Consider the following 15,963-nt stretch of genomic DNA (forward strand, 5'->3'; position numbering starts at 1 on the left):
AGACCTATTTCCTAAGGACGTCTAACTCCAAGTTGGTAAAGATCCAGGACGTTACAATCTACCCCCCTTGAAAATAATTTCATCCCTGAAATTGGCTAATGCTTCTATTGGGTTCGTATTCAACGAGCACATTTGTGGATACACTGACCTCGGCTATTGTAATTTAGTTCATACCCATTGTTAGGCCTATTCTTTAATATGAATTAGTTTAACACTTGAACCCTAATTGCTTTCCTTCGATGACTTCATTATTGACATTCTAAGGAAGATTCAGATCTTATTTAGTGACCTATCCTTACATACAGCATGGATCAATTTTCTTCGATCCTAAGCCAGTGGGGCAGTGGCCAACCATGCTTCTGCTGCGCCACTTTAATCAAATGGATGTATAAACCAACTTAACTAGATTAGGCTCAAAATGTCCTACCCCCTTAAAATTATTTCTACTCTTAACGCTCAAGAGTCTATGTCCCGATCCGTATGTCAGAACAAGGTGTAATGTCGGACCCATCCTTGACATATAATGGGAAACAATCTCTCAATACATTAGTCTTCCTTTCATCGATGATGTGTACTATGGCATTGGTACCTACGGTTATAGAAAGGAGCTAAAAATGATTGGTGTTGTGGTTGATTCCAGGGACGGGTGTGAGTTTGTGGCAAGATGCCCAATCCCACCAGAGAAGGATTTTTGCTATGGTCCCAACTTACCCTCTTTAATCATGTTTAGCTTAGTATTGTAAGATAATCTATATATTTTTAGTGCATAAGGAATTTGGTCAAAATAGGTTAATGGGTAGACTATCTTTCTAAGTTCATATGCACAATATGTGTGCCAGAATGGTCTGTGATTCGGGACCTAATTTCTAACTGTCTGTTGCCTGCTTGAGAAATTTCTTGGGCCAAAATAAAAATATCTCTATTAGCTATATGTTCTTAACACTTCTTAGAGGTGAAGTAATAAACTTTAGTTGTAAGTGGTCGGGCCAACACGGAAGGAAGGTTATGTAGTGGGTTTGAGCCGGATACATAAACCTTGTGCCTAGCTATGACAGAAAATTTGTCGCATCAGTTCTTAATCCTAATTGACCCTAATCTTCTTCTTGACCAGAGAATTGTGTTCATTGGTAACTACTGGGATTGAGAATTCGATTCAAACCGCGAATACTTCGCTTATATATGTAGTTTCTCTACTCCGTGTTCCCGATTGTAATAAGTCTTTGGAAAGGCAATTCTAAGGGGTGTATTGATTTGACCTAACGTTAAATCTAAGGGATATATAAGTTGTCTTTAAGCGTGAATAGTTTCTAAGTCAAAACAACTTTCCTAAGAGTTATTAAAGAAGCTTATAGGTATCGAGGAGATCCATCGAAGGAATGGGGTCTCCCTCCCACCTAATCAAGCCAACTAACTAAGTCTACCTTTCAATTATCTTAGCGTATTCAGTCTTTTACATTCCTTAAGATAACCACTGGGCTAGTCTTAATTTATGAGTAGTTGTAATCCAAAGTCTACGCTCACACGCTAGAGATTTCATACCATTTCTAATACAAGAAATTGTTTTTTCGCTTAGGGTCAAAAGTTGTCTGATTGGAATTGAGTTGCCTGAACTTGAATTTAGTTACGCTCGAGCACTTCACATATGCCCATACCAGCTAAGGAGGTCCTAGGGTTCACGTTATTAATTTATTGGGTTTCCTATACTATCAAATCTTTCAAAATCTAGGAGTACCAACTCTAGGTCCAAAACTCTAAATGTCCCAACATTTGGAGGTTATGAAGGTTATGGGACACAAAAATGTGAGTTTTGTGCTCAAATGAGGGGGATATAAGGAAGGTGGAGAGTTGTAAGGAGTAGTTTTTGGGTAATGGTAGTCGATGGGTGTAAGATGTAGAAGAAGATGGAAGCTTTAGTGAATAGAAGTGGGGATGTGAGATAGAAATGGGGTTTTGGAGAGTTTAGAGTTGTTTAGAGGGTTAGGAGAGGGGTGAAATGGATAAAGGGGAGCAAAGGGGGGTCTAACGGAGTGGTCCCATACGTATAACAGGGCCCCACACATATGGGTGAGGGTGGTGGGCCACCGGAACCAGACGCATGCCGCGACCCGCTGGAGGTGGGCGCGGCGCGGTGCCGACTGCCGCGATCCTCTGGACTGATGGCGGTGGCCTCCCCTCTCAGGCTCTGAAAACGTGCGTGGGACCCCCTGGGTCCCACTGAAAATTGGGCTTTGGGCCCCTACGTCCGTGTGATGTGTTTTCTTAGTCCATTTAGCACATATTCATGCCTTTTGGCATGTTTCAAGTTTGGGATTCACTGACAAATAGTTTAAACCCGTCGATTGATGGTCTATAAAGGAATTGAGATCATTTTAGATGATCTCATATGCATACGGGTTATATTTCAACTATCAATCTCGCCCATCGGTGATGTTTGGGATTTTAATATGGTTTCTAGATTCCATCGCCCCCTTCCTAAGTCAGAGTGCGTCGTGTTACCTATAACCCAAGTCCAGTTTAATCCAAATCATGCTCTAATACCATCTTATAACGCCCTAAATTTTGGGGGTCGAGCAAAGCTCTACTCTCGAGATCCAACGCATCACTAATGCAACATGGATAATGATGTTTAAATGTCGTCCATATCAATGCATTACACATAAGTGGGATTATGCTAACAACATATCATACTCTGGATATAATTAACTTAAGTAAGTGGAAGACTAAAACATACATATTTAAATATGCGAGTGTTTTACCAACTCCAAAGTATGAGTATGTAACCAGGCTAAATATATACAAGTATTGTTTCAAATTATAAAAAAAGGAAAAATGTAAAGTGTTCAACTAAACCAAAATCCCAGTATTCCCTGCGTATCAGCACGAGGTCTACATAGACCCGCATGAGAGCTGGATATACGAGAATTCTTCCTCCAGGTTTATAAAGTACAACCCCGTCGCATAGACTTCATCGTCACCTGTATTTAAAGCAGAGTCTAGGTGGTGTTTTAAAACACCGTCCTAGGGTAGGAATGAGTGGCTAACTCAATGGTACTATAAGGCAAATGTAACGCCCTGAAATTCGGGGGTCGAGCATAACTCAGCTCCCGAGTTCCAAAACATCACTTATGCAACATATTTAATGATGAATGTATGTTGACTGTATTAGTGCATAAAACATGGAATAGATTAAGCCAAAACACAGATATGATTCAGGGATAAGTGAATAAAGCAAGCGGAAGACTTATAGTAAAATGTGTACAAGTGTAAATCCCTGAATTACATATACAATCCAGATCATGTGAAAATGTTATTTATCAAAATTTAAGTATCAAGTTACATCATTTCAGTCCCCAAAATATATCCCAGAAATCCCGCGCATCAGACCGAGGCTCGCTAGAACCCGTCTGAAAACTGCATATAGGAGAAGGCAGCCTCGTCGTCATCCAGCTCCCGCTCTGCCTCAGACGTCGCATCCACATCTGCAACATCAGGGCCTAAGACAGAGTCTGGTGGGTGTGTAACACCGCCCCAGAAACGTGGGAGTGAGTGATCAACTCAGTGGAACAATAAGGCACTGGTTAACATGTTATCAGTTCAATCAAACAGTAATGATAAAGCAGGATAAGTAATTAAATCCTAAGTACTCTTGTTAATGCAGGTATGAATGCAACATGATGCGTGCCCTCACGCGTACACCCTCAGCGTCTTCATCTTACGTTACGCATAACATCGCCTCAAAGTGCGCCACATCTACAAAGCACATGCAAATGCGGTTCATGGATATGATTACCAAGTTGTTATTAGTCCAATTCATACAGCAGGATTGGGAAGCTAAGATACCTTCCTCATATCACCATCCAAACAGTAATCCATACTAGGGTCGTCAATCCTAGACATCTCATACGATCATACATTTGAGGTCGTAGCAAAGGGCTCGTCACCAATCAATGCACGCCTTTCATGTCCTTACTACCACAGATCGGCTCGTCACCTCCTTGCAGCATCCAGGTATGCTCGAGGTCACTACAAAGGGCTCGTCACCAATCAATGTAGGCCGACAGCACGAATATAGTGTCCCATACCACCATAATCGGCTCACGAGTTTAGTTGCTCACTGGTCACTACGGGGAGGCTCGTCACCCTAGCGTAGGCCGACAGCTCGACCACGGTGTCCCATACCACCATGTCCGGCTCATGAGTCTTAGCGGATCAGGTACCATGGTTATTAGGATTTCACTGGTAAGTTCGGTACCCTAGATTCAAGCAGTAGCGTCCATATAAGGTTAACATACAACGGACAATCGGGTTACTTGACGAACTCGACTAGCACGAGCGCACGTTGAGTTGAACGACATAGAGTGCGCAAACACTCCGCATGGCCAAACCACTGCCGACAACTCTAATACGACTCGGGTTCGTCTAATACGTCCTACGTGGCGAAAGCAATCTCAACCACGATTCATAGGGTCAATTACCGATTTCCTGGACTAAGGCATAGTCCCAAACAGTTTACACTACTACAGATATTCATATGGAATGTAAAAAAGTAATAGATCAACAGCTCAAATCATGGTACATACACATCTGAAGAATATCAACTTAACACAAATGTAAGCATAGGAGATGCTTGAATTTAAATAACTTGGAATGTAACTGCATAAAGGAAAACATGCGCATCCATAGGAGTATTGAGAATCACTTCTCAACGCCCGCAACAAGTGTAATAAGTTACACTTAGATCATTCATGCATTTCTACAAACACTTAGCATACATGGAACAACATACATGACGCATGTTGAAATACATGCACTTAGACAATTCCTTTTATCAAGGAGTTGTCATACATGCATCTAGCATACATACATGACAAATAATCATGGCAAACACAAGTGCGTATTTTATACGTATACGGTACTTTATAAATACACTTAGAATACACAAATCTCAATATAGCACATGCATATCAGGAAAGCAATGTAAACATAACATTTGACATGTGAAATCTCATCCATAGCAAGAATAAATCACTAACTGGGATTGAAAGCCTTGAAAACCATAACCTATACACTTAAAGTCCGCACCTTAAGCGAAGAAAGAACCGCCGAGCTGATTTAGACGAGTTGTCTTCGTCAACGGCGCTAGAATACCCTAAAATAAGGATAGAAATGAGATACAACAACACCAAGTCTAGTCTAAGCTCTAACACAGGTTAGGGTTAGGTTAACTTACCCCAAAGGAACTCAGAATTGTCAGAAGAACGATTCAAAGTGAAGGTTCAAAGATGAAGAAGAACGAGGAAGAATCCAAGATGATTCACCAACTTATCTCTCTCACTTTCTCTCTCCTTTCCACTCTTTCCAAGCTAGGGTTAGAGAAAAATCGTATGGAAATGAGAGCTAGGGTTTAAGGACTATATATAGGCCTTAAAATGATGGAAATAACCCCAGGGTCAAGGTATACTTAGGTTATAACCAAAGTAAGCCTTTCTCGATCCAACGAAGCACTTCTGGTGGGCCTATAACCACGAAAGGTCGGACTTAAGCTCATTGACCATGGATCTAGGTCAAGCTGAGATTTCATACCGATCGGCTCTTCAGATCAGCCGTGGCAGACCACACTCAATTCAACGGTCACGGAAACTCGATCAGGTCCACAAGCACTAGGATATGCCTGGGCCAACCATCCTAATCAGAGGGTGAAATTGGGTCAGAATCCAACGGTCAGAACGCTTAAAATCATCGCGCAAGCGACACGACTCAGATTTCATAAAAAGCTTATTAAATTCCAACCGTTCTCACACTCTTCACTCCGAGCTCAAGCAAATCGACCCAGAACATCAGATCGACTTGATTTTCTAGGTGAAGATCAAGCCCAACTCGGTGACCGCAACAGTCTAAGATCATCGCCATCGGACTTTCGATGCGCGGTCCAGGTCCGATCCAGATCTTTCAAAAATTCCCCAGAACAACTGGATTTAGCGATGGATCCCAGATTTCAGAGTAACGTAGCGCTCACTAATCTACACAATTAGAGCCATGCAGATACAATTTAAAGTGATTGATGCGGATTTCACAAGCAATCGAGTAAAGCGCCAATTACCCCAAAACAACTACTTAAGGAAAGATTAGCACAGAAATTCCAAGGTCATTACAGCAAAGGTTAACATGTTATCAATTCAATCAAGCAATATTGATAAAGAAATACAACAAGCATTTCCTAACTACTCTTGTTAATGCAGGAATGATATGCAGTAATGATGCATGCCCTCACCTGCACTACCTCAGCGACTTCATCTTATGATCGCACATGGCAAACTCCCTAAATGTGTACTTCCTCGCCAAAGAACATACAGTGCAGTGCATGGTCGTGTTAGCCAAGTAATTGATTGGGCCTATTCATATAACATATTTGAAAAGCTAAGGTACCTCCCTTTATATCAATAACCCAAACAAAGGATCCATATAGGGTCATCAATCCTAGTTAGTCACATACGATAGACAAGTTGTAGGGCATCACCCCTAATGAGAACGGTGAATAGGTAAGTTCAAGAGTTTATACACGAGGTCACTCCACCAATGCCTTACCAACTGGAGCACTATTTTTGAAGGGGGTCCTATTAGACGGCTCACCCCAACCCACACTAGGACCGCAGCTAGGCACTGCTGGTGTAGGCCGACAGCTCAAACAAGGTGTCTTATACCATCATGCCCGGCTCACGAGTTTGGGTTACTCACTGGTCACTATAGGGAGGCTCGTCACCCCAGCGTAGGCCGACAGCTCAACCAGGTGTCCCATACTACAATGCCCGGCTCATGAGTCTTAGCAGATCATAATACCATAGTTGAAACGGGTCTTTACATTGGTAAGTGGTACCTTAGATTCAAGTAATGATGTCCATACATGATAAACACACAATAGGCCAATCGGTTTATTAAGCAAGTTCAATTGGTACGAGCGCACGGTGAGTTAATCGACATGGAGTGTATAAGCATTCCATGTGGCCTAACCACTGTCGACAATCGTCGTATGACCCGGATTCACCGAACATATCAAGTGTGGCGAGACTAGTTCCGCCACTCAAATGGGAATTGTTACCGACTGCCTGGACTACGATGTAATCCTAATCTTACGTAGATATAACATGTGGATACATGTGATAATTATATAAGAATTTAACGAACAATCCAAATACAACACTCATTTGAGCATTTTATCAAACACATTAACATATTACCAAACATTGAATTTCATCCATAAATTATGTAATGGTAAATATGACTATATGAAGGAAACAATATATACAAAAAGGGTAAATAGGAATACTATCTTAATACTCTTAATGGATACAAATCATCAACATTTCCTCATCCGGACAATTTATCAAGCACTTAGGCTACACATAGGCAGATACATAGACTAGGTTAGTTACAACAATTATTTTAACAATTCCTTCTACAAGGATGTCACTATGCAAATAAAAATCATGAATCCTAACTTAGGAAACATAACAAGCACAAATCATGTTTGCATGTTCATTCAAACATTTCAACAAACACATAGGATGTATAGTTATACAACATAGTTCATACATGTGTAATACATCGAAATCGATGTGTCTAAGACGATATGGTAGCAATCATGTCAAACATAAATTATTAGCTAACATTGAGAGTCTTGAAAACCATAACCTAAACATTTATAATCCGCACCTTTCATCGGAATACCCGATTTGAACTCGGGTCCAACACAATGTTCACGAAAATGGAACAACGGTACCTATATGATGAAATAGGTTAGCTATTTCATCATTTATTCTATTTTGATTTCTAAACTAAGATTATGGTTAGGATTTCTTACCCAAATGGTACTTGGAATGGCTCGTGTAGCGATGGTGGGGAAGTAATTCGGTACATGGAGTAGTGGGAGTGAATCCCAGCAACGATCTTCCAAACATTCACTGTACTCCTCACTCTTTTCTTCTCTTTTCTCTCCTCTTACCTAGGGTTTGAGAAATTCGTATGGAATGAGAGAGGGGTGGCTTAAGGTTCTTATATAGGCTCAGAAGTGATGTAAATGGCCCTTGGGCCATGGTATACTTAGGTTATAGCCAAATGGTGTCCATTTCGGGTAAACGAGACTCATCTAGAGGTCCATTACTCACCTACGGCATAGGGCAAGTTTCCCAACGATGGATCTAAACCAGGTTATGAATTTGGTACAATCGGATTAGTGGATCAGCCGTACAGGATTCGTATCAGATCAACGATCGTTGTCACTCGATCAGGGCCACAAGTATACGGATAAGAGCAGTGAAATTTTCCTGATCCATGGGTGAAGTTTGATTAGAAACTGACAGTCTGAAGTCTTCAATTTCGCCTGTAAGCGAACGGTCCAATTCACTAAAGTTTGGGTTTATTTTCTAAAGATATTCACGTTTCTCACACACTTCGCTCAGGGCTCAAGTTATGCGTTTTTGGACACTATCTGGGCTCGATTCTCGCGATGATTGTCAAGCCCAATATGACGGTCATAACCTTAAAGTTTCACGGTCATCGGACTTTCGACGCGTGGTCCAGGTCTGATACGGAGTTTCAATGTGCTCCCGAGAGCAACGGGCTTTTGGAGTTTCTCCTAGTCTTTTAAGTAGTGTTGAGTCAATGATTTTGATAGTTTTGGGTTTGTCATTTGTATAGATAGTGGTTTAAGTTAAATCCAACAATTATTTAGTTTAGTACTTAACCAAATTCCACGCTAATTATGATAAAATAAGGTCCTAAGGTAGTTCTGTCCCTTTTTGGTACTTTTAGTTAGTATATTATTTTAATTATTTTTCTTGTAGTTCATTATTAAGTCTACTTTATCTTCACCAAATTTCATTAAATTTTGTATTCTAGAGAAATTCTAAAAATTCTGTGAGTAGCAGCCGTCCGAACTAATAATTTTTGGACAGTTGTCACATCAACCTAGATTTAACTATATTAAAATTTTTATTATATTTTTCACTTATTTTTATATGAAACTAGACTTATCAATCTTCAATTTGCTTTTGAATCACCTAAATTGGAGTTATATCGAAGGAGATATGACTTCTTGAAGTCGGTCGAAAACTATAGAAAACTGCAATGAGGGTCCACCGAAATCTGGTGCACCAGCGGCGCACCGCCAACTAGGCAATGTCGTCGTGCCCCACCATGCTTTCTGGTGGTGCTTCTGCCATGGGAATTTTGAAATGGGTATATTTTTTAAACTGAAAGGAGTTATTCGACGTGTAATATATGATTTTGGGGTAGGCGAAGCTGCTCTATCCAAATAACCTATTTATGTTGTAAGATTCCACAAGGTTGATGGTTAAAAACTATTTTATTTATATATTTACTATTTATAATAAATTTTAGTTTAAGTATTATTTTTCAACATTTAAACTTTAATATTAGTATCTAATATGAAACTACTTTGAAAATTTTGAAGAATAAGGTGGTGAAAGGTGAGATTTTTGAAGAAAATGGGTTGAAAGGGGATTTGAGGCTTTAGGATTGAGTTTTGAGAAGTCGATAAGGTGTTATGATAGGCCTATTACCCAAGGACGTCTAACTCCAAGTTGGTAAAAATTTGGAACGTTACATATGTACTCTATGCACATGATTGCATGATACATGTTATGAGGATAAATTTGATGTTGAATGATGCATATGATAATGATGATACATGTTAGAACATGTGTACCACCATAACCTATGCACCATATGTATGTGCATGTTATAAGAGCCCTAATGGCCATTTTTTAAGCATTTACAAGAGGTATAGGGCCTTAGTGTGCTATTGAAGAAACTTATATATATGGACCCTCACATCACATTGGCTATTCTTGTGTTTAGGTTGATTATTGTTTATATCTGATCGTCATGCTAGTGTACCTAGTCTAGTAGGACACACTAAGAATATACTTAGTATATCATCATGATACATGCTCATACACATCATTTGCATGCTTGTTATGAGGAGTGATTGATCATAACATGTGTCAATGGGCTGGTTGTTTATGGGACTCCCTGAGAGACAAAATTGCCCACATGAGCGTATAATACGCGTAGGCTTGATGCATGACTGGATGGTATAACTCATGCATCTCGCATTTTGTGACATGATCGTTTGTCACCTTAACGACATCACAACTATGGCATCCACAGACTTATCGTGGATGGTCAGAAGGGACATCAGAAATGTTTGAGATTCAGCATATGAGTACATTGGATGTCCATGGGTGAAAGTCCCTAAACTCTCATGGCCAGGGGATGCTTTAATGTCTAGACCGAGTGGATGCATGAGCACATTAGGGCCGAATACCAGTTGGCCGCATCTCCCACTGTGTCGTGGTCAGTTGGAAGGCAGTGTGGCCTTACACGACCAAGTGAGGGGGTAATGACTAGGCTAAGTCTCACCCAGCTTGAGGAACGGGTCCGCTAACGACGAGCCGCACCTGATGTTGGTAAGTGAATAGTGAGGTCTCTTCCACTTACCCAGTTGTGAGCATAGATGGGGCGACAAACTGGTGTTGAGTGTACCAGACCCCGTTGATGATCGCAGAGATGTACGGTACTAATATGTGGATTTACTGAGCAGGAGTTGCGTACTCAGCATTTGACTCATTCATTCATTCATTCACTATCCACTCAGGCTGGTGGTGCACTACCAAATCATTATGTGTACCTTCACAATGGCCAGGATTTCGGTTGGGCGCGCGACCAACCTGAGATCAAGAGTTTACCACATTGAGTCTAGCTATCCAAATTTTGGTATGGGTCTGGTTTGGATAAAAGTCCCTTGTAATGAACCCCATAGCTTGCGATACCACGTACTATCATCCCGACTACACACTCCGGCTGTATCATTTCGTTCGCATTACATACTGCATTGCATCATCTACATATGAGATATCATTTCTTATGCATTGTATACTGCATTGCATCCTCTGCATATGCATCCTCAGTATATGGCATTTGGCTACGTAGGCCTTGCATCGTAAAGCCTTGGTATGGCCGACAACATTCATGCCTTGCATCGCATAGCCTTAGTATGACTAATAACATTCATAGACTTGCGAGCATTTTCCCATTCATGGACTTGCCAGTATTTTTGCTTACTCTGATAGTGGATGATGGGAGATTTTGTCCCACTCTTATGTGAGGATGGTGGATTACCCATATGTGGTATGTTCGTGATTCTTGGTGGAGATGTATCATGTGTTGTGGAGATGTACTTGCAGAAAGGAGGGATATTCAACATTTGACTCATGCATTCTTTCATCCCAACTCCACACACCAACTCTGCCATTGCCCTTCCATCGTATGTCATACAGTAGAAAATGGAATTTAATTATCTTGTTCATGATGATTAGCTATTTTAATTATTCATGGTCCCTTGTTGAGTGACATGCCTATTATTAATGTCATGTTCATGATAACCTATGAAGTTGTACGACATGATTGATTGATAACCTACTTACACATGATAACATGACTAGTTGATAGCATGCCTATGGTTGTTTTGGATGTCTTGACGGTAGTGCCCTGATAAGAAGTATTTTACTCTCGGCACATAGTAGACTCACAAGCTGTGGTTTGCTTATTGTATGACTTACACCTTTTTTCTAGAAGCATAAAAGAGATGTTGGAGTTTGCTATTGTTTCCTTCATTATTGTTGAGCTTGTAAGTGCTGCATTGCATATAAAGTACCCTTTGTTGTCAAATTTCATTGTGACAAACCACTTTGATTTGATGGAGTTGTTTATGTGATGAAAAGTTCACCTTCAAGTGAAGTGATGGAAAGTTCACCTTCAAGTGAAGATATACTAAACTCAAGTGATGATCAGCTATGCAATGTGGAGTCATATGAAGCCAAATATTATATACTGAGGATGCAATGCAATATGCAAATCCTAATGGGTCCATGAATACCGTCAACCTCATCTAGGTCATATAAATCAGAAATATAGCAACCCAATATGCCATATGCCGCGGATGTAATGCAATATGTAGTGCGAATGAAATGACCAAGCTGGAGTGTGAAGTCGGGATGATAGTACGTAGTATCACTGGCTATAGGGTTCATCACAAGGGACTTTTATCCAAACCAGTCACATACCTAAACTTGGATAGCCAGACTCAATGTAGTAAACTCCTTATCTCAGGTTAGTCACTCGTCCCAACCGAAATCCTGGCCATTGCGAAAGTACACAACAATTAGTTATGCACCACTAGATTGAGTGGATGACATGAGCGTTGAGTGCCAAATACCAGGAGGCCATGCTTCCCATTATGTCATGGTTAGTTGGGAGGGGGTGTGGCCTTATCCACCTGAGTGAGGGGGCTGTAAGCTAGGCTGAGTTTGATTAACTCACAAACGGGTCTGCTCACGCTCCAAACTCGGAAACCGGGCTCACAGAATTCTCGATTGCCAAATCCGGTGCAAACACCTCCAAAGTACCCCAGTCTCGGTTCTCAGTGCCCAACGCTAGATTCCAATCCTGGGATGCTACGAGGATTTCTCAACATACATTTATCTTGTAAGAAGCATAACCACAAGTTTACCCAAAACACAAAGGCAACATCATCATCACATTGGGCCTCACACAAGGGCTTTATATACATCACATTAGCCCTCACTCATAGGCCTCAGATAGATCACATTGGGCCTTATACGTGGGCTTTAAATACATCACAATGGACCGCATCACATGGGCCAACATCACACTGGGCCTCACATATCATAATGGGCCGTATCTCATGGGCTTAATACACATCACAATGGGTCACGTTACATGGGCCTCATATGCATCGCAATGGGCCTCTCACACGGGCCTAATATACATCACAATGGGCTACTTACATGGGCCTAACATACATCACAATAGGCCCCATCGCCTGGCCCTCAAATGCATCACAATAAGCCTCATCACTTGGGCCTAATATACATCACAATGGGCCACAACCTTAATGACCCTGAAAATTTTGTGCTAATCTTTCCTTAGTAGTTTTTTCTGAGGTAATTAGCATTATACTCGATTACTTGTGAAATTTGCATCAATCACTTTAAATTGTATCTGCATGACTCCAAACCTGTAGATTAGTTAGTCCTATGTTACTCTAAAATCTGGGATCCATCGCTAAATTCAGTTGCTCTTGGGAATTTTTGGAAGTTCTGGATCAGACCTGGACCGCGCGTCGAAAGTCCGATAGCGATGATCTTAGGCTGTTGTGGTCACCATGCTGGACTTGACCATCACCTCAAAAATCAAGTCCATGTGATGTTCTGGGTCGATTTGATTGAGTTCGGAGTGAAGAGTGTGAGAACGGTTGGAAATTTAATTAGATTTTATGAAATCTGAGTCGTGTCGCTTGCGCGACGATTTTAAGCAATCTGACCGTTGGATTCTGACCCAATTTCGCCCTCTGATCAGGGAAGGTGGCCCAGGCATGTCCTTGTGCTTGTGGACCTGATCGAGATTCAGTGACCGTTGAATTGAGTGTGGTCCGCCACGGATGATCTGAAGATCCGATCGGTACGAAAACTCAGCTTGACCTAGATCCATGGTCAGTGAGTTTAAGTCCGACCTTTCGTGGTAATAGGCCCACCGGAAGTGCTTCGTTGGATCGTGAGAGGCCGGTTTTGGTTATACCCTAAGTATACCTTGGCCCTGGGGTTATTTCCATCAATATTAGGCCTATTTATAGACCTTAAAACTCTAGCTCTCTTTTCCACACGAATTTCCTAACCCTACCTAAGAAAGAGAAAGAAAAAGAGAGAGAAAGTGAGACAGAAGTTGGTGAATCATCTTAGATTCTTTCCTGTTCTTCTTCATCCTTTAACCTTCACTTTGAATCGTTATTCCGGCGATTCTGAGTTCATCTTTGGGTAAGTTAACCTAACCCTAATCTGTGCTAGAGCTTAGAATAGTCTTGGTGTTGTTGTATCTCATTTCTATTCTTGTCTTAGGTTATCTTGTCGCCGTTGATGAAGATATATCGTCTGAAATCAGTTCGGTGTTCTTTTCTGGCTTATGGTGCGGATTTTAATCATACAGGTTATGGTTTTCAAGGCTTTCAATGCCAGTGAATGATTTATTCTTGCTATGGATGAGATTTCACATGCCAAATGTTATGTTTATTCTGCGTTCCTGATATGCATGTGTTATATTGAGATTTGTGTATTCTATGTGTATGTATAAAGTACCGTATGCGTATAAAATATGAACATGTGTTTGCCATGATTATTTGTCATGTATGTATGCTAGACGTATGTGTGACAACACCTTCATAAAAGGAGTTGTCCAAATGTGTGTATTTCAACATACGTCATGTATGTTGTATTATGTATTCTAAGTGTTTGTAGAAATGTCTGAATGATCTAAAGTGTGATGTATCAACCTAGTATGGCCGTTGAGAAGTGATTCTCAACTCTCCCACTAGTGTGTATGATTTCCTTCTTGCAAGTTACATTCTTTGTTGTTTAATTTCAAGTATTACTTATGTGAAATTTCATGTTAAGTTGATATTCTTTAAATGCTTATGTACCATATGATTTGAGTTGTTGTTCCATTACTATTCTAAATTGTTGATATCAATATCTATTATAATGGATTGTGTTTGGGACTATGAGTAGTCCAGGAAATCGATAATCGGCCTTAGGTTCGTGGCTGAGGTTGCTTTCACCACGTAGGACATGATTAGACGAACCCGAGTCGTATTAGAGTTGTCGGCAGTGGTTTGGCCACGCAGAGTGTTTGCGCACTCTATGTCGTTCAACCCAATGTGCGCTCGTGCTAGTCGAGTTCGTCAAGTAACCCGATTGTCCGATGTATGTTCACCATGTATGGATGCTACTGCTTGAATCTAGGGTACAAAACTTACCGATGAAATCCTATTAACCATGGTACCTTGATCTGCTAAGACTCATGAGCCAGACATGGTGGTATGGGACACCGTGGTCGAGCTATCGGCCTACGTTGGGGTGACCAGCCTCCTCGTAATAACCAGTGAGTAACTAAACTTATGAGTTGATTATGGTAGTATGGGACACTATATTCACGCTGTTGGCCTACATTGATTGGTGACGAGCCCTTTGTAGTTACCTCGAGCATGCGTGGATACCGCATTGAGGTGACGAGCCTTAGTGTAGTAACGATGGTATGATAGGCGTGCATTGATTGGTGACGAGCCCTTTGCAACGACCTGAAAACATATGATCGTATGAGATTGCTTAGGACTGACGACCCTAGAGTGGATCACCGTTTGGATGGTGATATGAGGAAGGTACCTTAGCTTCCCAATCCTACTGTATGAAAAGGACTAATAACAACTTGGTAATCATGTTCATGCACCGCATTTGCATGTGCTTTGTAGACGTGGCGCACTTTGAGGTGATGTCATGCGTAACATAAGATGAAGACGCTGAGGGTGTACACGTGAGGGCATGCATCATTCTGCATACATCCTTGCATTAACAAGAGTACTTAGGACATGTTTAATTGTTCTGCTTTATCATTACTGCTTGATTGAACTGATAACATGTTAACCTATGCTTTATTGTTCCACTGAGTTGATCACTCACTCCCACGTTCTGGGGTGGTGTTAAACACCCACCAGACTCTGTCTTAGCTGCTGATGTTGTAGATGTTGACGCGACCTCTGCGGCAGAGCGGAAGATGGATGATGATGAGGCTGCTTTCTCTTTTATGCAGTTTTTAGACGGGTTCTAGTGAGCCTTGTTCTGATGCGCGGGATGCTGGGATTTCTTTTGAGAAATTAAATAATGTAATCTAATACTTGTAATTTTGATAGTAACACTTGTCAGAACAACCTGGTATGTATATGTACTTCGGGGATTTGCACTTATACACATATATTTCTATAAGTCTTCCGCTTGCTTTCTTCACTTATCCTTAAACTATATTTGCTATTTTGGC

The sequence above is a fragment of the Magnolia sinica genome, chromosome 1 (assembly GCF_029962835.1).
Source record: "Magnolia sinica isolate HGM2019 chromosome 1, MsV1, whole genome shotgun sequence".
In the NCBI taxonomy this organism is placed as follows: Eukaryota; Viridiplantae; Streptophyta; class Magnoliopsida; order Magnoliales; family Magnoliaceae; genus Magnolia; species Magnolia sinica.